Raw genomic sequence first — 25,036 nt, forward strand, 5'->3', positions numbered from 1 at the left:
TGCAGATAAGTGCTTTTTCTTATGTGAAAGCAGTATTAAAAAACAAACAAACAAAAACACCTCCCAAAAAACAGCCTGCAAGCGTTTTTACTTTTCTTTAAATTGGTCCCCTTGGATAAAAAGTTGGTCATCACTGGTTATTCATCTATATATTTGTTGATGCCTTTGATGGTTTTGGCAAGCAGCAGGCAATTAATTCTGTTGACCTAATGAGTGAACAAATGAATGAAACTTGAAGGTCATGTGCCATGTGGCTAACTCCTTGAAGATCAGACTGGCTCCTGCCTCTCTTGTGTCCTCCCATTGTGGTCAATGACTTCTTTGCCCACTTACTGACCTGATAGCACTTGTTATAAAAAGCTGTCTCTGTTTCAGTTCAAAATAATACATTGAACACTACAATGTGTTTTTTTTAATAGTACCCAGGTACAAGGTCAGTCCCTGTCCTTTCTTGGCTGTGTTCTAGAAGAAGGGAAACCACTTTTCAAGGAATCCCAACCCCAGGGGCCTCTGAGAGGCTTTGTAGAGCAAGGGGACTCAACCCAGGCTGCTACTTGGGGTGCTGTCCTGGCTCCTTAGGCATCTCACCCTTCAGGAGGTGCTCACTTTCAGGTTGTGCAAGTGCTGACGCTGCACTTACGTGACTCTGAGAGTGAGTGCTGCCTTCAGTGTGACTCAGTAGTTGCCTCACTGCCCCATGGTCTTGACCTCAGTCAGCCAAGCCAAACCCTAAAGGGAGCCAGAGGGTGCCCTTGTCCAGGGAAACACTCTCCAAGAAATTTCTGAATCCAATTTGCCCCCATATGCAATATCTTCTTCAACACATAAATGGAAGGTGTGGGCTGGACACTGACTTTCAAAACTTCTGTTCTGCAGGTCTGTCTCTGAGCACTGCTGAGAATGAACTGCTTTCATTTAAACAGAGTCATTCTGTTCCCCAAAGCAGCGAGCCAGAGAGGTCTGTCAGCCACAGCTGTTTCCCAGCTGTCCCCGGAGCTGTTGAATTGCTTCAAATGGTTTTTCAGTGCGTTCTTGAAATCCCATCCTCAGAACACCTGGAGTCTTGCTTTATCCACTCTCAATATCCCGGGCATTTATATAGTTGGTTGTCACCCACTATCTTCTCTCATTCTGTCCTGTGGAGCTGACTTTCCATAACTAGGCTTCCAATTTCTGAAGCAAGACCTTTGTGCCAAGACCTTGCTATTCACAACTCTGTTCTGAGGTAGACATAATGGTTGGGAACTTGACTCTGACGTCAAACCAACATGTGTTCGGATCCCAGCTGCAATGCAAATGAACTTGGTGATCTTGAGCCAGTTACTTAACCTCACTAAGCTTTCAGTAAGCTTCATTGGCAAAAGGCAGATAAAAATATTCCCTCCCTCGTAGGTTTCTGGAGAATGATTAAGTGGGATAATTTATGTAAAGTGTCTGGCATATTGTATTTCAGTTAATGGTGGTTACCATTAATGCTATTATTCATGTCATCAAAACCTTCAGAGGGTTTGTCCATTATAAAATGGCATGACACCTTCTCCTTGTGTGTTTCCCCTTTGATACTCAAAAATGCCTTCAAGAGAGGTAAATAGATATTATCAAGCAGAGAAGTGATGAAAACTCTTCTCTGCCTCCCTCCATTTCTCACAAATTACCCCTTGAATTTCTGCATTTGGAAAGAACACCTACTCCTACCCAACGTACATTTACTTTCTCTTTCTGAGTCTCAAGGTCCCCGTCTAAAAATGAGATTGAGAGAGCTTGTCTTTAAGGTCCTTCCAAAACTAAAATTCTATGGCTCTCAGACCTAAACTCCAAACCGTAGACTCTGGGTGTGGAGAGTGCATATTTTCCTAATTATGCTGATGGAGCCTGGGTGGGAACTGAGATCAGGGGTTGCAGAGCAACAGGTGCATAATAGTGTCAAAGACAAATGATCGTGAGCTTGACTCTTCTGCATAAGTGAGGAGAGAGCTGTTATAATAGCAAGAGTGTGTGCTCTCGATTTGACCCTGGCCCCCAGAATTATTAAGCCAGGACACCCCCAAAGGGAGTCTGAGCCTAGGAAGATCTTGCTAATATTGAGCAGGTCATGCCATCTGTGGCCTGAATGGGAATTAAAAAAAAAAAAAACCCTACTCAAATGGCCACCTCTTATAGGAGAGAAACATGGTTTGTGGTTCCTCCAACTGACATGTTGTCTTCTTCAATCAAGCAAAATACTGTCTTGAAGGAGGTCCTATGCCTTCCCAGGACCCTCTTCCTACCAGAGTGATACAAGAGTTCATGGGGCCCTTCCTCCGAGCTCACAAAGCTGCCTGCCTACCTCTGTCTTATCTTTTAAACTTACTGCCAGTTGTCATATTTATATCTCCCTTTAGACTGGAGTTTCCTGAGGGCAGGATACGTATTTTGCTTCTCACCCCCTCCCTCAGTCACTCCTGTAGTACCTAGTGCATAGCAGGTGCTGAATAAATGTTTGTTAAATGAAATCAACAATAAAGTGAGAACTTGACTATTAGGTTTCATTTTGTGCTAAGCCTAATGGGCACATCACTGTTCTATAATATTTTGAGAAATAACAGTGGTGTAGGACAAAGAATGTTGGACACACTTTGTCTCCCATCTCTGCCATTTATGACCCTTGTAGACTTAAATAAACCACTTAAGTATTTATAATCTTAAGTTTCTTAAAATGGAGATAATTGACTGGCTGTGGTGATGATCAAATTATATGATATATGTGTACACACTTAGTTAATTGTTGTTATCACTAAATGATATACACTCCAGGTAGAAAAATTCAGATGGAGATTTTCGTTCGCTACCAATTGGTGGCTTTGGGTTCTAAATTTTGACTTAACAGATGCTTTGATGGTTAGAATAACGACATTACTGATTTTAGAGCTGGCTGCACGCTAGCTGAAGTCAATAATACATTTTGATCACACAGATGTTAGTGTCTTATGGAAAACATAGTCTAATCATCTAAGGAAAATAGAAGTCCTGGCTTTTGTGTCAATCTTTCATTGACGTACTATAAAATCTTAAGAAAAACCCAACATTTCTCTGTGTCTCAATTATTTCATCTAAGAAATGGATCCTCTCTACCCAAGAAAACTACATGAAAGTAACTGAAATACTGCGTGTGGAAGCTATTTCAGTTCACTGAAAGAGATACATAATATAAATTCAACCTGTTCTTTTTTATTTCTGGATAAATTAGCTCAAGAATAGAATCTGGGTTTATATGATGGTGTTTTATAGACCTGGGTTTATGTAGAGACTTTTAAACTGATGCTATCCCAGTGTGTTTAACATGGAATTGGACAGACACACAAAAATGCAACCGAATACTATTAAATGACACTGTGTACAGGTTTGAAGCACAGATTGCCTCGTAAAACTGGCTGGTCTGTCTGCAGTCTCTAGAAGCCTGCTGCCTTCTATGGGAAGTACGCTGGTCTAATATCCTCTGACTTCCTCAGAGGTGTAATTTTTTTCTACCTGGAATTCAATGAAAACGTATGAAAAGACCCCGAATGATCCCTCACTGCTTGCCTTCTTCCACAGCAATACTAATACAGTACTTCTCTACCAAATATTAAACAATAGAAGTAGAGAATCACCCAAGTTTCTCTACAGATAAGTAGGCAAATGATTTAGGGACATAACCTTATACTGTATGTGAGCTTTTTTTTTTGGAATATGGGAATAAAACCATCTCAATCTCTTCCTATGCTGCTTAGCAGATATTAAATGAATGTTGTCTTTGTTCTCAAAGCCAGCCCTGGTGCTGAAGAGACTGCTTTGTAAATACATCTTATTTTTTTCTGTCTGCAGATAGAAAGTTATTCAGTTTTCTCTTGAATTCCTGTGTAGAATGCTGCTAACACCAGTGTTGAGAAACCACAAACTTGGTGTATTCTGAAACTCCGAAATGCAGAGGCAGAGAGGACCAAAGAAGAAAAAGAACAATATATATGACTGTAAAAGAAGAAGCTATAATACAAACAAAAGAAATGAATGAAGACCACAATTAAATATCGAAAAACAACAGTGAAGAGAGTGTGTGATCAAAGGGACCTAAGAAAAACAGAACTAAACAATGAAAAGTCTTCTGATTATGACAATGTTAATAATCATTCCTCCCATATTAAAAAAAAAAAATCAGGGCTTCCCTGGTGGCGCAGTGGTTAAGAATCCCCCTGCAAATGCAGGGGACACAGGTTCGAGTCCTGGTCTAGGAGGATCCCACATGCCGCAGAGCAACTAAGCCTGTGCACCACAACTATTGAGCCTGTGCTCCAGAGCCTGCGAGCCACAACTACTGAGCCTGCACCCACAACTACTGAGCCTGCGTGCCACAACTACTGAAGCCCGTGTGCCTAGAGCCCGTGCTCCACAACAAGAGAAGCCACCGCAATGAGAAGCCCGCGCACCGCAACGAAGAGTAGCCCCCGCTCGCTGCAACTAGAGAAAGCCCACGCACAGCAATGAAGACCCAATGCAGCCAAAAATTAATTAATTTAAAAAAAATCAAAATTCTAACCAGAGAGTTCAATGACAAATGAAAAAGTATGAGAGACAGCCCAATTAAGTCACCCTCACTGGAGAGGCTTTTCTCCAAAAATAACAGTTCTGCTTTTAATTATAGATTCTTGGGTCTATTAATCAGCCATCTTCCTCAAGGCTAAGCTTGGTGCAAATAACAGGGAAGGATTCAGCAAAATGCCTTGTTTAATTAAAAAGAATTTAATTAAAAATATTCTTATACACATGACCAATCACCATTATTTATGCAGATGTTCCTTCGTGCTTCTTTGGAAAGGCTTTCTTTCTTTCTTTTCCTCCTTTGTTAAAAAAATATGCTGTTCTTCTGCAAGAACTACTGTGAAATGAGAAGCACCATGACTGGTAGTTAATACCTATTTTTATCAAAACAGCAGTGTAGCTCGCACATCAGCCGTGCAGCCGTAACCATAGTAACCCCAAATAGAAAGGGTCTTCTTCGGATTATCAACACGATCAAAGGCAAGAAGATAGTTCATGTGCCTCTGGAATAGTTACACTGCAGCAAACTTTAAAGGATAAAGGTGGCTTTTTTCCCCTACAACTTAAATGTTAAATGAAAATAGTGACTTGCAAGTATGGTGTATAAAAACACCTTTCATTTTGGAAGACTCTTATTTCCTCGAAGTGTTAATAATAGAACAGATGAAAACTCAGTGCTGTTCATTTGTCCAGTGCTTCCATCTGATCATGCCGAGGAGACAATAATAATCATCATTTTGCCAAGTTGGAGAATTTGTGACAGGTAAAACCCTACCCTTGGGCGCCCTGCAGGATGAGAAGCCATGTTTCGGGCCCACGCACTCAGAGGGTAGCTTTGGTCAGTGGTGACTGTAGACACACATTACGTGGGATGAGCTATAGTCAGTGACTCAGGGTGTGGGCTGGCAGTCAAATTACGAAGAAAAGGAGCCGTTAATTAGAGACGTGGAACTCGTTTGAAAGGGCAGTGAAGTACCGACCCAAACACAGATCTGAGCTTGGCTTTCTAATTTGTGGCAGTGTTAGAATGGGGTGAGGAGGGATGGGTGAGCAGGGAATGAAAGGCTAGAGCACTCATTCTTAATTATTCCATGATCTATATACTCCAAAGCGGAGGCTGGTATTCAAGCCTTTCTACTACATTTTGCGATGCCTGATGTGACTCCAGGAGCAGCATCTGCAAGCACAGGGAAACTACTCTGAAGTTTACATATTTAAATTCCATACACTGGGAAACCATCGACAGAATGAAAAGACAACCTACGGAACGGGGGAAAACATTTGCAAATGATGGGACCGACAAGGGCTTAACTTCCAAAATATACAAGCAGCTCATGCGGCTCAACAGCAAAAAAGCAAACAACCCAATCCAAAAATGGGCAGAAAACCTAAATAGACGTTTCTCCAAAGAAGAAATACAGATGGCCAATAGGCACGTGAAGAGATGCTCAACATTGCTAATTATCGGAGAAATGCAAATCAAAACTACAGTGAGGTACCACTTCATACCAGCCAGAATCGCCATCATCAGAAAGTCTACAAACTATAAATGCTGGAGAGGGTGTGAAGAAAAGGGAACCCTCCTGCACCGTTGGTGGGAATGTAAGTTGGTGCAGCCACTGCGGAGAACAGTATGGAGGTTCCTTAAAAAACTAAAATATAGAGCTACCATATGACCCAGCAATCCCACTCCTGGGTATATACCCAGACAAAACTATAATTCAAAAAGATACATGCAACCCTATGTTCATAGCAGCACTATTCACACTAGCCAAGACATGGAAACAACCTAAATGTCCTTCGACAGGTGAATGGATAAAGAAGATGTGGTACATATATACAATGGAATACTACTCAGCCGTAAAAAAGAACAAAATAATGCCATTTGCAGCAACAGGGATGCAACTAGAGATTATTATACTAAGTGAAGTATGTCAGGAAGAGAAAGACAAATACCATATGATATCGCTTATATGTGGAATCTAAACTATGACACAAATGAACCGATCTATGAAACAGAAACAGAATCACAAACAGAGAGAACAGACTGGTGGTTGCCAAGGAGGAGAGGTTTGGGGGAGGGATGGAGTGGAAGGCTGGGGTTAGCAGATGTAAGCTTTTATTTATAGAATGGATGAACAACAAGGTCCTACTGTATAGCACAGAGAACTATACTCAATATCCTATGATAAACCATAATGGAAAAGAGTATCAAAAAAGAATGTATATATATGTATAACTGAATCCCTTTGCTGTACAGCAGTAATTACCACAACACGGTAAATCAACTCTACTTCAATAAAAATAAATAAATAAATAATGTACACTGGATGTTACAAAAAGTAGAGAATCCACACAAAGATATATACAATTTAATTGTTGTTTCTTTTTAATCTTTTTACATTTGGGATTTACCTTGAAAGTGGATGGAGAAGTAACGAAATATCATGAGACAACAACTGTTTCATCATGGTTACTTAAGAAAAGAGTGGATATCTGGCAATTTTATGTTCAATTATAAACAAATAAGAATGTTTTGACAATGTCATCTAAAAAGTCAATAAAGTGACTTAGAACAACTCATTGTTAGTAAAAATTTGTTTCATAATAATACCTAGCAATTTACAAATAACAACATTTCTTTTGATCTTACAAGAATTCTGTGAAGAAATTGAAGGTACTTGCTGTTTTGTTTTTACAGTATCTATTTTAAGGACATGGAAAATGAAGCTCAGAGAAGTTAAATCACTAAAATGTGGTGCTCCATTCACCCATGACACTAATCTTGCCTTAATGAACATATACATTCAATACCCAGGATAATTTGGCCACTGGAAGGCCCCATCCTCACCTCATTTTTAGGTAACTCTCCTACACCATCACACACCTATTTTATTTTTAGTGGCAACTCCTTTTGGGATTGAAAGTTTATGATCCATCCCTAACTGTGATCCTTTTATGCGGAGAATTTCCTAGGCGATCTCTTAAATGCTTTAACCCACAAAACATAGGAGCTGGTAATGTATTCCCCAGTGCCCTGGCTCACTCTAGCTTTCCACTTGAGACCAGCTAGCCCCAGAATTAGAGTGACATCTAGCTGTGATTTTAGGTAGCACATGCTGGGAAAGCTGGGCAATGGAGGCTGCCCTGCCAGGAGACAGTCAGGTGTGTCTCAGGAGGGCGGTCACCACCTCCCGGAGGTGGAAGTCTCCGAGGTTTTCTAGCAGCACTTTCTATACTTCTGCAATCTCCTGGGAACTAGGACATTTACAGTTTTCACATTCTCTGAGGAGGGAACACATATGGTGGTGAGAATTTATCTTTACTACAATTATCCTAAAAAGTTCGTTTTTGCCACCCTTGAAATTACATACATAGCCTATAAGTGCGTAAACCGATATTCACCTCAACCTAAAAACATCAGTACTGGGCCTACTTCACTCTCTATGATTCACCATGTTTGCTCAGGGTTGCAAATATTTCACTCATCAGCTCTTATATTCATCAGGCTTCTTTCTGGACTAGCATCATTAGCGTCAGCTGGACATTTGTCAGAATTGAAGTTCTGGACTCCACCTGGACTTACTGAATCAGAATCTCTGGAAGTAGAGCCCAGTAACCTGCATTTTAACAAACTCTCCAAATGCGATTTACATACACTCAAGTTGGAGAATCACTAATGGAGAACAGGAAGCGAGTGACCTCAGCAATCATCTAATTCCTCTAGGAATATATGAGGAAACTAAGCCTAGAAAGGTTAAGTGGCCACCCGAATCTGCCCTGTGAGTTAGTAGCAGGAACTGAACTAGACCTTAGATCTCCCAATGCCCAGTTACAAAAATAACATGGTGGGCTTCCCCGGTGGCGCAGTGGTTAAGAATCTGCCTGCCAATGCAGGGGACACGGGTTCGATCCCTGGTCCGGGAAGATACCACATGCTGTGGAGCAACTAAGCTCGTGTGCTACAACTACTGAGCCTGAGCTCTAGAGCCCGTGAGCCACAACTACTGAGTGCTCGTGCCACAACTACTGAAGCCCGCGTGCCTAGAGCCCGTGCTCCACCATGAGAGAAGCCACTGCAATGAGAAGCCCACGCACCGCAACGAAGAGTAGCCCCCACTTGCCTCAACTAGAGAAAGTCCACGCGCAGCAACGAAGACCCAACACAGCCAAAAATAAATAAATAAATAAAATAAATAAAAAATAAAAAATAATAACATGGTGCTACAACACTTGTCAAGAAGCTGGTTGGGCTCAATATTAGCAAACCAGAGACTTAGACTTTGTATCTATATTCCTCTTGGCTTCTAATTTCAATAAATGAATTTTCCATGCATTTAATTTGGGCTGCAGACAGGATAATGTCAGAGTGAATATTGTAAATTCAATTAACATGAGCCAGTAGTCTCCTTATGAAAGCCAACACCCAGGGTCCAGGGCTTCATCAAGCACTTGGGATTCTTAGCACACTTTAGCTGCCAGATCAAGTCAAGATGTGTGACTTACATGTAATATGCAAAGTCGTTGAATTTTTTTTTTTTACTTCATAGTATGCATAATATCATATCGAGTCTGAAGATTTTCTTTTGAGATCTTCTAATTACACTTTATAGTGGTTTAATAACATGACATTAAAAAATACATCTATTTTCCCATTTCTATGAAATTTTGAAGTTTTCTTTTTTGCATACATAGATGTGCTTCCATATGAATGCATAAATATGTAAATGTCACATTATATTTATATACTTTTTGTTTGCTTTGTTTTAATAGTCTTTTTTTTTCTTTTCCTTTTTGACATGTCTCCCTTTTCCCCATCTCTTCTTTTCCTTCCAAAATAACCCAACTTTACAATCTAGTACATGTCCCACCAATGTCTCTTCATACGAAAATTCTCTTTATATTAATCACATACACACACATTTGTAACAGATTAAATCAGAAGTTTAAACTGAGGAGAAAATTAAAAAATAACATTTTCCACAGTGAGATGCACAATTTTAAAGTACTTATCCAAAACCCAGTTACATGATTCCTTTAAACCTCTCACCTACCTTAAGAATGTGAAAGGGTCTCTAGACTCTAGCCTAGCAGGTTAAGATTTGTGAATGGTGTTCTGCTACTTGTGAATTGTGAATCTCACACTCCCACATGGGGAGGGCTGGGGGTGTTTGACCTCATCTCAAGCCTATGAAAAGGATCTTTGCCTAGACCGTCAGACAGCTTAAGATGTGACCCCTGGAGTTGGGGAACACAGTGGAATATTGGTTGACTCTCGCCTGAGAAATCTAATGGGATGTGGCTGTCAGCTCCTCTAATGGTGGCTTATTGTTAATCAAATAAAAAATTCCCTTACTTCATCTCTGCCTGCATCTTGTAGGAGTCAGGAACTGCATCTAGCAAGGGGTAGATGAGGCATGTGAGAAAGAAGACCCCAACCAACTTGCCTTCAACGGGCTAGTAGATGTGGGGCAAAGTCTTAAATTAAATTGAAAACATGCAATATTACATGATATTGGACATACTCATTGCTGAATTGAGACTCTGATTACAACTTAAAGACCAAAAGTTTTCATCCACGTGGGAAAGGAGTAGTCTTTTAAAAGTGCAATGGGAGAAAAAAAGCAGTTTCTACAGTTATACCCCATAAGTCCTGCTTTATACATATATATATATATATATATATATATATATGTAAATACAAATACAGGCATTCCCATGTATTTATGTATATAAATGTATTTATATACATAATGTACATACATAAATACATGGGAATGATTGTTGTTTGTAAAAAATTTGAATCATATGTATACTTTTCTGCATTTTGCTTTACATAGTCAACAGTGCCTCCTGGAAAGCTCTCAAGTCAGCTGGAAGAGCACTAATTTTCTTTTTTAATGGCTACATGACATCGTGTAGATGTCCTGCAACCTATCCAACAATTCCCTTATGGATAGGATTCACTTTGCTTCTTTTTTTTCTCCCCTCCACTTAAAAAGATGTTGCAATAAACATCCCTGTCCATATATCCTTAAGAACCAGTCTTTTTACTTGTGTGGGACAACCTCCCAGGAGTCAGATCGCTGGGAGAAGGGGCTATGTATTTTAAATTCTAATAGCTGTTGCGAAATTGATTTCCAAAAGTCTGTTGATGATTTAAATTTCCACTAGAAATGTGTAAGAGTCCACTTTTCCCTGCCTCCCTGACAGCAATGACTGTTACTTGCTGTTACAATTGTTGCCAAACTGTTAGGGGTAAAATGATATGCTGTTACTTTATTTTACATTTCTATGGTTTCTGATGAGTTTGAATAACTTTTCACATTTGAGGTCCAAGAGGATTTGCACTTCTATGAATTGTCTCTTTATTGTCTTTGCCCATTTTTCTGTTAGTTATTGCCAGATTGTCCTTTTTAAGTGTCTTTGTATGTTAGAGACAATGATACTCTGTCCTCTATATTTAAATGTTTTTTCCCCAACAATTTAAGCAATTTAAAAATTGTTTTAAAACAATTTTATATAGTCAAGTATGTCTATTCTTTATTTGTAGATTCCAGGTTTCCATTCTTTGTTAAGAAGAATTTCCTTATCTATAATCTGCAAATATAAATGTACAGATTTTATTGCAGAAGTTCTTTTACTTCATTTTTTCATTTACATTTTAATTCTTCTAGGTATATTTTTGTAAATGGTAGATAAGTATCCAATTTTAATGTCTTCTAAATGGATAGCCAGCCAATTTTACAAATATCATTTGTTAAATACACAATCTTTTCCACACTGAATTGAAATACCACCCCTCAAATTCCCATTTATACTGAGACTTGTTTCTAGATCCTCTATTCTTTTCCACTGGTCTCCCTATTCCTAGGCCAATACCATATTAATTTGATTATAATAGCTTTGTAGTTTATTCTTATATCTGGTTAGGCAGTTCCCCTCATGCTTTTATTCTACTTTATAAACTTTAAGATAATTTTATCCAGTTCCAAATTTTTAAAGTGTTAGGTTTTCATGGAAATTGCATTAAATTTTTATATTAATTTGAAAAAAAAGTGGCATTTTTATCATAGCATTCTTCCCATCAACAAGACGATGAGCTAGTGTAAGCTACTGGCTTCCTCCCCTAAATCAATGATAGAGAAAGTATACAAAGAAAATGGAATTGCAGCTAACAGACAATAATAACAATACCAACAAAAGCCATGAGAAATCCCCAGGAAGAAAGAAGTCTGTTTTGAATTGCTGCTTGTGGAAGGGAGGTGAGGGAGTTGGGAAAGGTACGTACATAAGACTCCAGCAAAGGGCAGCTATACACAGCACCGAAAAGACAAATTAGAAAAAAACAATATAAGCGCCACCCTTTTGGCTCACTTGCATTCCATGGAGTAATTATTGCTCAGCTCCTTGCCACACTAAGCATACACAGTTAGCTAGACACCAGAACAAGTGTTCATGGGAGTAATATCAGGCAGTACAAAAGATCTCCTGGCATAAGGAATTGACGAGAATCTTAGTCATTCTCTTTCCATACAAATCCTGGGGCTGGTGGATTCCCAGTGCTGTCTTTCCTTAAGGGTCTAAACCCGACCCGAGAAATTAGCTAATGTGGGTTTCTCAATTTTGGCACTATTGACATTTTGGGCCAGATGATTATCTGTTGTGAAGGGAAGGTCTTAACTGCATCATCCTTTGATTTATCTACTCAATTGTTTACTTGGAAAAATCATGAATTTTATCTGCCCTTGATCCTCTTAACTTTTCTTATAAAAATGTTGTTCAAATTGTCCTCTGACTACTTCAGGAATTTATTCTCTGTGTGTGTGTGTGTGTGTGTGTGTGTGTGTGTGTGTGTGTTCTGTTTGTTTTGACTGATCTTCCTATCTCAGGCTACTGAAAGGTCATGTTGTGTTTTTATTTTTCTTTGTTGGGTTATTGGGGCTTAAGACTGTTCGTTGGACTACCCTCCAAGACAGCAGTCCCATAAGTGGCAGAAAGTAGGCCAGTGGTGTAGAAGCATGTGGGCTACCCTCAGACAGCTAGATGAGGCTACACCTTTGCCCAGTAATCAAGGAAACCAAGTTCACTCATACAGAATCAAGTGGGTCAACCTATTCCCCCTTTTCCATCACCAAGATCCACGGACTTCTGCAAACCCAAACCTTTGTTGAGTATTCATAGCTTTCCAGTCTCCATCTAAAAACATCTGTGAAGACGGCATCTAGATGCTCATGCTACTCATGGTAGAGAAAGCTCAGTGCTTGTTATTTCACTTGTGGTGGGCTCACTGCTTCACCAGCACTCAGTTGCATATAGGCTTCTATCTGATTTTAGCAAAATCAGGTAGATTAGAGTGAGTAATAAAAGGCAAGGAAGTCAAGTTAAGGCCATCACTTTCCCAGAACTCAATGCAGACCTTCATGAATTTTTCAGAGTGATTATAATGTTGTTTTGACATGACTGTCTTAGGGTCAAGTAATTCACCTCTAAACCTTAGTTCACTCTTTTGTAAAATAAGAGTGTTATCTTAAATGATTTCTAAAGTCTCTTTCTGCAAAGTGGGAGGGAGACGCAAGAGAGAGGAGATATGGGGATATATGTATATGTATAGCTGATTCACTTTGTTATAAAGCAGAAACTAACACACCATTGTAAAGCAATTATACTCCAATAAAGATGTTAAAAAAACAAATAAGTAAAAAAAAATTTAAAAATAAGTTAATTAATTAATAAAAAAGAATTCTACAATTTTATTATTTTAAATTACTCCTTATACCATCCAAAAGCAATGTGCAGACATTGTCTTGATCCTTGGTCTAACAGAGAAGCTATAAAAAATTTTATGAGACAATTTGAGAAATTTAAATCTAGCTATATATTTGATAACACTTACAATTATATTAGTTTTCTATTGTTGTTGTAACAAATTATCACAAACTTTAAACAAAACAAATGGATTATCCTATAGTTCTGGAGGTCAGAAGTCTGACATGAGTCTCAATGGGATAAAGTCAATGTGTCAGCAGGGCTGCACTCCTTTCTGGAAGCTCTATGAGAGAATTGGTTTCCTTGTCCTTTTCAGATTCTAGAGACCACCCTCCACATTCCTTGGTTAGTAGCCCCTTTCCTCCACCTTCAAAACCAGAAAAATTTTATCTCTTTGTGTCTTTCTTCCATAGTCACATCTATTCCTGATCACTGCCAGAAAAGGTTCTCCAGCTTTTAGGGACCCAAGTGATAAGATTGGGCCAACCCAGATAATTCAGGGTAATATCCACACTGCAAGGTCTTTAATCACATCTGCAAAGCCCTTTTAACAAAGTAAGGTAACATATTCACAGGTTCTGGAGATAAGGACATGGATGTCTGTGGAGGACCATGATTTTGCCTACCACAAAAATTATTGTTAATATTTTAGTTGTGATGATGGCACTGGGGCTACATTTTAAGCCAGATGTTTAAAATGGAAATTTGTTTACAGCTGCTTTATTTGACCAAAGATCCAGATATTGTCTACTCATTCCTTTTAGATGATATAAGGATTGGTTTAAAGTAATAACATAGGATTTTTTGCAGCAATAATAATTCTAGCTAATGATTTGAAAGAAATGACAAAATTAGAAAAGAATCACTATTTTGTCAATCTTAATGAAACTAATAGGTTCAGACAATAAGCATCAATGGGTGAAACTATTACATGAAAATTTCATGGGAAAATTCCCAAGGAGGAATCAGGCTGTCACCACCTGAACCCAAATGATCACACTTAACATCACTAAAAGTCAACACCCAGAGAAGGTGTAACTTCTGATATGATGCAACTTGGGCTATACAGCATCCCCTATGCAGCATTTTTGCAAAACTGGTGAACCTGAATCTAATCAAGATTTTTTGAACTAACTTTCAAAATGGAAATACAGGAACAATTAAATGACACCACCGGTAAGTGAACAGACAAATCTAGAATGTGGGACGTCCTATAGAGCTGACCGATTTCAACAAGTCAATAGCATAAAAAGTGGTGGGGTAGAAGAGGGCAACACTGCTTTGGACTAAGAGAGAATGCAGAGATATAACACCTAAATGTCAAAGGTGAAGCTTTTTTGGGTTCTGATTAAAGTAAAAGGCAAAAATCAGGGAAACTGAATGTGGACTGGGTATTAGATGATACCAATGGATTATGGGAAATTTTGCAGGTTTGATAATGGCTCCATGTAAGAATAATGATCATAATTATAGAGATGCATACCAAAACACATGGGGAAAAATGGCAATGTCTGGGATTTGCTTTCACATATTATCTCCTACCTGTGAAATATAAATATAAGTGTATTTGTGTTTTATCCAAAGCAAAATTGTCACATTATATATATTACACTCCCAACTCATGAACAAATGGAGGTGGTCAAGGGAACATTCCACTAGCCAAGTATGTAGATTTATGGAAATCCATTTACTATTACCAGGAAAACAAGCAAAAATGTGCATCTTTCACTTGCTGATGGTAAAATAGCAGCCTCATCTTAATACAGCATAAAAATAACAAGTTAACAATTTTTTAAAATGTTACCTTATTTAATTTTTATTTTATTTTATATTTTTTAACATCTTTATTGGAGTATAATTGCTTTACAATGGTGTGTTAGTTTCTGCTTTACAACAAAGTGAATCAGTTATACATATACTTATGTCCCCATACCTCTTCCCTCTTGCATCTCCCTCCCTCCCACCTTCCCTATCCCACCCCCTCTAGGTGGTCACAAAGCACCGAGCTGATCTCCCTGTGCTATGTGGCTGCTTCCCACTAGCTATCTATTTTACGTTTGGTAGTGTATATATTATTTAACTCAATATTCAATTAATATTATTATTTCAAAATGTAGTCAGTATAAAACTTATCAGTGAGATATTTTACTTTTTTTCACATTACGTCTTGAAATCTAGGGTGTATTGGATACAGCCCATCACTGTTGACTAGCTACACTTCAATAGCTACGTGTGGCTCATAGCCACCACATTGGACAGAGCAATGCTCAGGTAAGCCCTATTTGAGGTTGCCTAAGTCAGGACAACCTGGATTCATTTTCTTGAGAGAAAATAGGACAAGTCTACACAGTAAGAATTATTTTCTAGTTTTAAATAAACTGGACTAATACTTCTGGAGTTCAAAATAGCACAGCTGTATTTGAGTCTCAAAGTAGCTGCATCACATAAAATGAAGACATTTTAATCCAAATAGGAAACAGGGAAATTGATGAAGTGAGAAAATGCACAGCCCACTGTGCATTTTCCTGAATGAATGGCTTCCTTGAGACCTTGGAAGAAATGTCAGTCCTGTAAATACCAGGATGAGTTTCTGGCATCTTCTGGGTGATTAATATTTAATGTATTGTGCTGACTTCTTCCTTTTCCTAAAGGAACCTCCTATTTTGGACATCTTTCAACCTGAAGAAAAAAACCCCACACTGTTATAACTGCTTCTGCAAGTCTACAATCTATGGCTTGGTGCTCTCTGGAAACCGTTAAGCTACTGACCACCGATGAAAAGGGGGAAAGAAATATTGGCTGCATGGTTGAACAAAAAGAAAGACACGTTTTTGTTTTAGCTGAATATATCTTTTTTTTTTTTGGAGGACAGAAACTAATATTTGCACTCAGCTTGTGCTGGAAGCTCAGCTAAGTGCTAGGAGTTCCACCTTCATCTTGAGTCACTGTTCCTCCTGGGGCCATGAGACTCCTTATCTCCAAGGATGAGCTGGGACATTCAACTGCTTCACATGTCACATTTGAGAAGAGATACCCTTTCAAGCTCCACACTTTGCTCTAGCAGTTTCTTCCACAAATTTATTAATTCATTAATTTAACAAGCATTTATTGAAAACCTACTGTTCTAAATACTAGGAATATAAGAGTGAAAAGATAGGGAAAAGAAAAACAGAAAAAATAGCAAAAAAAAAAAAGCTCCTCTTTCAGAGGGACAAAGAAATAAGGAACAATAAGGAAATAAAATAAATAGTAGATCAATAGTGATTAGTGCTGTACAAGAATGTAAGTCAAGGAAAAAGGATGGGAAGCACAGTGATTTGGGGCAAACTGTGTTGGGGGGAAGAAGGGTGTGATTTTTGATAGGATGGTTAGGGAAGGTCTCATTGAGGTGACATTTGAGAAAAGACCTGAAGAAGGTGAGGATGGAGAAACAACAAATGCAAATGCCTGGAGGCAGCAGCAAGACTGGTGTGTTCCAGCTAACATCATACTCAATGGTGAAAAGCTTAAAGCCTTTCCTTTAAAATCAGGAATAAGACTAGGATGCCCACCCTCACCACTTCTATTTAACACAGTATTGGAAGTCCTAGCCACAGCAACCAGACAAGAAAAATAAATGAATGCATCCAAATTGGAAGGGAAGAAATAAAACTGTCACTATTTGCAGATGACATGATACTCTATAAAGAAAATCCTAAAGTCTCCAAACAGTCTTCACATATTATTAGAACTAATACATGAATTCAGTAAAGTTGCAGGATACAAGATTAATATACAGAAATCTGTTGCTTTTCTATACACTAATGATGAACTATCAGAAAGAGAAAACAAGAAAACAATCCTGTTTAAAATCACATCAAAAAGAATAAAATACCTAGGAATAAATTAAACCAAGGAGGTGAAAAACCCATACTCTGAAAACTATAAAACACTGATGAAGGAATTTGAAAATAATACAAGTAAATGGAAAGATATCTCATGTTCTTGGATTAGAAGAATTAATATTGTTAAAATATCCATTCTACTTAAAGCAATCTACAGATTTAATGCAATCCCTATTAAAATACCCATGACATTTTTCACAGAACTAGAACAAATAATCCTAAAGTTTATATGGAACTACAAAGACCCAGAATTGCCAAAGCAATCTTGAGAAAAAAGAGCAAAGCTGGAGGCATCACACTCCAGCTTTCAGACTATACAAAGCGACAGTAATCAAAACAGCATGGTACTGGCACAAAAACAGACACATAGATCAATGGAACAGAATAGAGAGTCCAGAAATAAACCCATACACTTATGGTCAATCAATCCACGACAAAGGAGGCAAGAGTATACAGTGGAGAAAAGACAGTATCTTCAGTAAGTGGTGCTGGGAAAACTGAACAGCTGCATGTAAAGCAATGAGATTAAACATTTCCTCACACCATATACAAAAATAAACTCAGAATGAATTAAAGACCTACATGTAAGACTGGAAAGCAGGAAACTTCTAGAAAAGAATATAGGCAGAACACTCTTTGACATAATTCTTAGCAATATTTTTTTGTATCTGTCTTCTAAGGCAAAACAAATAAAAGCAAAAATAAACAAATGGGACCTAATTAAACTTAAAAGCTTTTGCACAGCAAAGGTAAACATTGACAAAATGAAAAGACAACCTACTGAATGGGAGAAAATATTTGCAAATGATATGGCCAATAAGGGGTTAATATTCAAAACGTATAAACAGTTCATACAACTGAGTATCAAAAAACAATCAACCAATTAAAAAAAGGGCAGAAGACATTTTTTCAAAGAAGATGTACAGGTGGCCAATAGGCACATGAAAAAATGCTCAACGTTGCTAATCACCAGAGAAGTGCAAATCAAAACCACAATAAGATATCACCTCACACCTGTCAAAATGACTATCATCAAAAATTCTACAAATAACAAATGTTGGCAAGGATGTGGTGAAAAGGGAACCCTAGTACACTGCCGGTGGGATTGTAAATTGTTGCAGCCAGTATAGAAAACAGTACGGAGGATTCCCCCAAAACTAAAAATAGAACCATCACATGATCCATCAATCCCACTGCTGGGTACATATCCAAAGAAAATGAAAACGCTAATTCTGAAAGATACATGTACTCTGATGTTCATAGCAGCATTATTTACAATAGCCAAGATATGTAAGCAACCTAAGTGTCCATCAACATACCATTGGATAAAGATGTGATATATATACACAATGGAATATTGCTTGGCCATAAAAAAAGATTAAAATTCTGCCATTTGCAACAATGTGGATGGACCTAGAGGGTATCATGCTTAGTGAAATGTCAGACAGAGAAAGACAAATACACTATGTTATCACTTATATGTGGACTCTAAAATATAAAACAGATGAATGTATATAACAAAACAGAAACAGACTCAGATATAGAGAACAAGCTAGTGTTTACTAGTGGGGAGAAAAGGGGGAGGGGCAAGATAGGGGTATGGTATTAAGAGCTACAAACTAATACGTATAAAATAAATAAGAAACAAGGATATATTGTACAGTGCAGGGAAATATAACTATTATTTTGTAATAACTTTAAATGGAGTATATTAAAATACCGAATCACTATGTTGTACACCTGAAACTAATATTGTAAATTGACTATACTTGAATAATAATAATAAAAAAAAGACTGGTGTGTTCAAGGAATAGCACATGGGTACAGTGGAATTCCCAAGTATCTTTACATAACTTAAAGACCTCTCTGTGTCACTCACTCCATATAAAGGGACATTTCAGACTTAATAATAAAAATTGTTACCTTGGATAATCTAAATATACCAAACTGGGACCCAAGTCAGTGATGAAAGGGACAGGAGGATAGTATGAGGTCGGAGAGACTCCTAATGGGCTTTGGCCACTTGTAAAAAGAGGGATATTAACTATACCATCTATTTCCAGTTGTTGGGTCTCTTACTCTATTACCATTTTGTTGATTGTTTCTCTCCCCTCCCCCATCCTCCTATTTTTCCTTGTCTAAACACACCTGAAGATGGGCTGGTTCATCGATCAAGCCCTGCAAGTACTTCTCTCTTCCCATACCCTGCAGTTTACCATACATGGTCTCTTTGGGAGCTCTGCCTTTAGTTATCCACTCTTTCTGTTAAGGGATGCTGATGACATTTACATCATCAGCAAGATCTTCATCAGTGAGGAAAGGAGGAAATTAAATCAATCAAATAATATCTAAATCACCCGAACTGGAGGTAAACTGAAAATTGGCTGAAGAGAGTCTGAAATATGCAGGAAGAATTAGATTTAAGTCTAAATATGTAACTGTAAAAGAAAAATATGAATAGTTAATAATACCTCGCTAAGATTTAGCTAAGGCTAAATGGGAAAGAATTAATTTAAAGAAGACCGAGAAAAATCAGACCTGGAGAGCACAGGTTCTCTTTCATAAATCAGTGAGTCACAATAATTTAGGCAATAAATGAATAATTGTGGGGTAAGATTAACTGGGTGTTTAAAGGTTGTTGAAGATCTTAAATTGCACCAACTTAGCAGAGAGTAGATTCAGTGTGTTTGAATATAACAATTAGCTCCCAGAAGAAAAGGGAGCTTAAGTATTCCTGTTCATGTGTGGGTCTCTGCTATGTGAGATCTTCTCTAACATTTGCTGAGTTGGTGTTAGAACCCCCAAATGTCTGAGTGGAGGGCTTTGGGTTCACTTTTAACTACTTTAAAACAAAAACTTGTTTTAAAATAAAATTAAAAAAAAAAACTAAAAAAGCAGTCTCACAGAAATAAGTGCCAAATGTTAGAGCTGGAAAGGGCTCTAGTCGAAACATTTCATTTTACAGATGAAAAGTCAGTTTCTTCATCTGTAAAATGAAGGGGTTGGAAAAGATGAGATCGAATATCTTCCACTTTCAATAACCCATAAAATCTAGAGAGGCTAAGGGGTGCCCAAAGTTGTTCAGCTGGTCTGTGCCAGACTTGGAAAGTGGACTTGATTCCCAGAATTCTCGTTACGGCTGTAAGTCAATTCTGTATTTTTAAAAATTCAGTCAGCTCAGTTGTTTGATACAATGTAGATAAATAACCATCTTACTGAGCTAGATTTTTTTTTTTTTCTATTTCAATCAGTTTTCCTGTGTCATGTAAACATAACCTCAGGAATATCGCTAGTCACAGAAGGAGCAAAGCTTGAACACAACACACTTGGAGCCGGCTGAATCACTCCATAAAATACAACTTGGCCATTAGCATTGGGACCAAGAAACAATGGATGCAAAGCTTTTCAAAATGCAGATTTGTGCACAGGTGACCTAAAATGGGACCTGACTATGAAAAGCAAAGTATCCATATATGGCAGAAGAGAATAACTTGAACTAACTAGAAATCACCGATGGATTGAAAATAATTTACTTGAGGCCCCATTTCCGTGGATGCCAAGGGACTTCTGCATTTCCCTGGGGTTGGGGGATGGTAGCATGAAATATTCCAGCAATGAATAGCAATGAACAGACCTAGTGGCCAGGTCTTCTCTAGGCCTGGAGATGGAATGGTCTATCCCTGTACACCACTCTGGGACTCTGATCTTCTAATCGACACCACGGGTTCTAAATCTGAGACATACTTTCATTTCATCCTCTTCCAGGAAGCAGGTCAACATCATACATTAAAAAATGCTTTTTCCTCCCCCATCCCATAAGCAAAATAAAACAGACAAAAATGGGCAAAAAATATTTGTAACTTATATTACAGACAAAGGGTTAATATCCCTAGTATATTAAGGGCTTCTAAAGCATGAAAAATAAAAGACCAACAACGTTACTGGAAAAGGGGCATCTTATAAACATTTGATTTTCAGAAAAAAAAATGCATATGTTCCCTAAACGTATGAACAAATGTTCAACCTTACTCATATTAAGAGAAATCTTAAGTCAAGCCACAGAGAGATACAAATCCTCACTTATTGTATGGGCAAAAACTCAAAATTGTAACAGAATTCTGCATTGGCAAGGCTGTACAGAACAGATACTGTCATATGTTGCTGGTGTGAATGCAAAATGGTACAAACTTTATGGGGAGGAATTTGGCATCTAGGAAATTACAAATACCTTTTAACCCGTTTCTACAAATCTATCCCAAAGAAACAGGAGCAAAATGTGGAAAGCTATTAATTTTAAAGTTATTAACTGTAACACCATTAATAATTGCTAAAGACAAAAAAGAACCCAAATGTCCATTAACAGGCAACTGGTTGAATAAACTACGGAGTACTCTGCAGCTATAAAAGAAAATGAGAAAACTCTTTATATGTTGCTATGGATTACTCTTCAAAATACTGTTAAGTAAAGAAGAGCAAGGTGATGAACCATGTGTGCAGTAGTATATAGTCGAGTGTGTTCATGTTTGTTTGCTTAGATTTAAAAATAGAAGCGTACCAAATGTAAGGCCAGACGCTACAAAACTCTTAGAGGAAAACATAGGCAGAACACTCTATGACATAAATCACAGCAAGATCCTTTTTGACCCACCTCCTAGAGAAATGGAAATAAAAACAAAAATAAACAAATGGGACCTACTGAAACTCCAAAGCTTTTGCACAGCAAAGGAAACCATAAACAGACAAAAAGACAACCCTCAGAATGGGAGAAAATATTTGCAAACGAAGCAACTGACAAAGGATTAATCTCCAAAATATATAAGCAGCTCATGCAGCTCAGTATCAAAAAAATAAAGAACCCAATCCAAAAATGGGCAGAAGACCTAAATAGACTTTTCTCCAAAGAAGATATACAGGTTGCCAATAAACACATGAAAGGATGCTCAACATCACTAATCATTAGAGAAATGAAAATCAAAACTACAACGAGGTATCACCTCACACCAGTCAGAATGGCCATCATCAAAAAATCTGCAAACAATAAATACTGGAGAGGGTGTGGAGAAAAGGGAACGCTTTTGCACTGTTGGTGGGAATGTAAATTGATACAGCCACTATGGAGAACAGTACGGCAGTTCCTTAAAAAATTAAAAATAGAACTACCATATGACCCAGCAATCCCACTGCTAGGCATATACCCTGAGAAAACCATAATTCAAAAAGAGACATGTACCACAATGTTCCTTGCAGCACTATTTACAATAGCCAGGACGTGGAAGCAACCTAAGTGTCTATTGACAGGTGAATGGATAAAGAAGACGTGGAACATATATACAATAGAATATTAGCCATACAAAGAAGCGAAATTGAGTTATTTGTAGTGAGGTGGATGGACCTAGAGTCTGTCATACAGAGTGAAGTAAATCAGAAAGAGAAAAACAAATACCATGTGCTAACACATATATATGGAATCTAAAAAGAAAATATGGTTCTGAAGAACCTAGGGGCAGGACAGGAATAAAGATGCAGATGTAGAGAATGGACTTGAGGACACGGGGAGGGGAAGGGTAAGCTGGGATGAGGTGAGAGAGTGGCACTGACATATATACACTACCAAATGTAAAATAGATAGCTAGTGGAAAGCAGCCGCATAGCACAGGGAGGTCAGCTCGGTGCTTTGTGACCACCTAGAGGGGTGGGATAGGGAGGGTGGGAGGGAGGGAGATGCAAGAGGGAGGAGATATGGGGATATATGTATATGTATAGCTGATTAACTTTGTTATACAGCAGAAACTAACACAACATTGTAAAGCAGTTATACTCCAATAAAGATGTTAAAAAAATAAAAATAGAAGCGTAAACTAAAAACCAACCAAAATGGTTGAAAAATTAGGATAGAGAGGACAGGTCTAGAAGCTAGATTTCTCTTCTTTTGTCCTATGGTTTTCATTTTGCAATTCTGTAGATATTTAATCTAATTTTAAAACAAAAATTAAAAGCAAAATGAAATAAACATTATTGTATAATTGACTTGTGGCTTACCCACACAGAGGATTATTTCAAGAGCTCTTAAAACAGAGTAATTTTTAACTGTTCATCCTAGTGGCATATACACAAAGGTTAAAAAGAACCACAATGAAACCTAAGCAGTTTTCAATAATCATATTTTTAGTAATAATATGTGTATTGTAAATTTGAAAATATATATATTTAAAGGAAGTAAGAAATTATATTAATGTAATAGAAAGAAGAAAAATAGGCAGAAGAAAAATTTAAATGCAAAATAAATTCAAAGCAGTTAGGTTAAATTTCTATAATCCTAAATTGGCAGTAACAATATTAATATGAATTTGTGATATTATTTCTCCTTCAAAACAAATAAAAATATGTAGAAACAACGACCAATACAATAGTAATGAAAACACCCAGTGCTCACATTTTGGTCTCTAAATAAATTTCCCTCTTAGAAAGAACCAAGTCTTCTTAGAGAAATGTCTGGTTCTAAGTCAGGGTACAGGAAACATACAAAATAAGGTTGGAACATTTAGTCCTGCTCCAAAAGAAGAAATCTATGAAAGACTATTGGGTTTGTGGCAAAAGGATATAGGAGAAACTTGAAGAGGCTCCCAGTTGTCAAAGATGGAATATTTAAAAAAAAAAAAAAAAAAAAAAAAGATGGACTATTTTGATCAAAAAGTATAAATACAATAGTAGATTGAAACATATCAACTATGTTTAAATCCATGTGTTGATATGATACTTAAAAAAAGCCCCAAACCACCTCCTTGATCATATGTGGGAGATGATAGAGAAACAACTCATTATTTTGAAAATTAGAATATTAGTAAATAAACAAAAAGAATAAATAATTTATCCTGATTTTTTTGTTCAAATAATTATCACAGGGTACTCAAATAGTTGATCTGGAAAACTGCTTCTTTCAGGAGAGTACCAGCTAATACATGCAAAATGTAGGCTAGAATTAGCATACCACTAGTTTGTAACCCCTAACAAATACTAGACTAAGCATAAACATCAACAGGTACTAAAGCCATTAGCTAAAATGGGGACATCTAACAGTAAGCGCTTCTCAAACTTTACTGTGCATATAAACCACTTGAGGATATTAAATTCTAGAATCTGATTCAGTAGTTCTGGAGTTGAGCCTGAGATTCTGCATTTAAAACAAGCTACCACATGGTGCCAATACTGCTGGTCAGAGGGCCATTCTAAGAAAGAGAAGAGCAGCCCCTAGTATACGGGAGCTGGCCTGGTACTATCAGCTGGGCTTTGTTGTTCTCTTGTTGAGTGTAAACAATTTCACAGAAAACATCAGACAAGTTTACTCTGTGACCATGATGGATCAAGACAAAAAACAAGCCTACCGTGTAATCACATCTAAACACAAAAAATGAACACTGTCCAAACCACAACATCCCTATCTTGGTTATTATAAGTGGCGCTGCTTCTTTACAAATTGTAGACTTAGGCTCTATTCAGTTTTTCCTCCTGCCAGATAAGACTTACTAAAATGCCCAATCACTCATGCTTTCTGACAGCATCTAATCCAGAGCAAAGCCCCAATTCCTTAAGCCTTCCCTAAAATCACCAAGCATAAGCCCAAGTCCTATAACAAGTCCTTTCTAACACTCTCTGAGATGTCTCATGGCTCCTCTGGTGAGCATTCTCTTCATTACAACATGTAATAAACACATCTTGTTCAACTACAGGTGTGTTCTGGTGGTCTTTGCTGGAGTAGCAATTCAGTAGTGTGTTGGATCAGGCTGACAGGTGAGTCACTAAACGATATGTGCTTCCTGATGTGATGCTAT

At 37.7% G+C, this 25,036-nt stretch overlaps 1 protein-coding gene across 8 annotated transcripts in view; it reads right to left on the bottom strand.

Moving 5' to 3' along the window:
* The window catches only part of SLC9A9 (solute carrier family 9 member A9), a 685,705-nt gene that overhangs the window by 355,650 nt on the left and 305,019 nt on the right, over positions 1-25,036 (bottom strand). The window lies entirely within an intron of this gene.

The sequence above is a fragment of the Eschrichtius robustus genome, chromosome 6 (genome assembly GCF_028021215.1).
Source record: "Eschrichtius robustus isolate mEscRob2 chromosome 6, mEscRob2.pri, whole genome shotgun sequence".
Taxonomy (NCBI): domain Eukaryota; kingdom Metazoa; phylum Chordata; class Mammalia; order Artiodactyla; family Eschrichtiidae; genus Eschrichtius; species Eschrichtius robustus.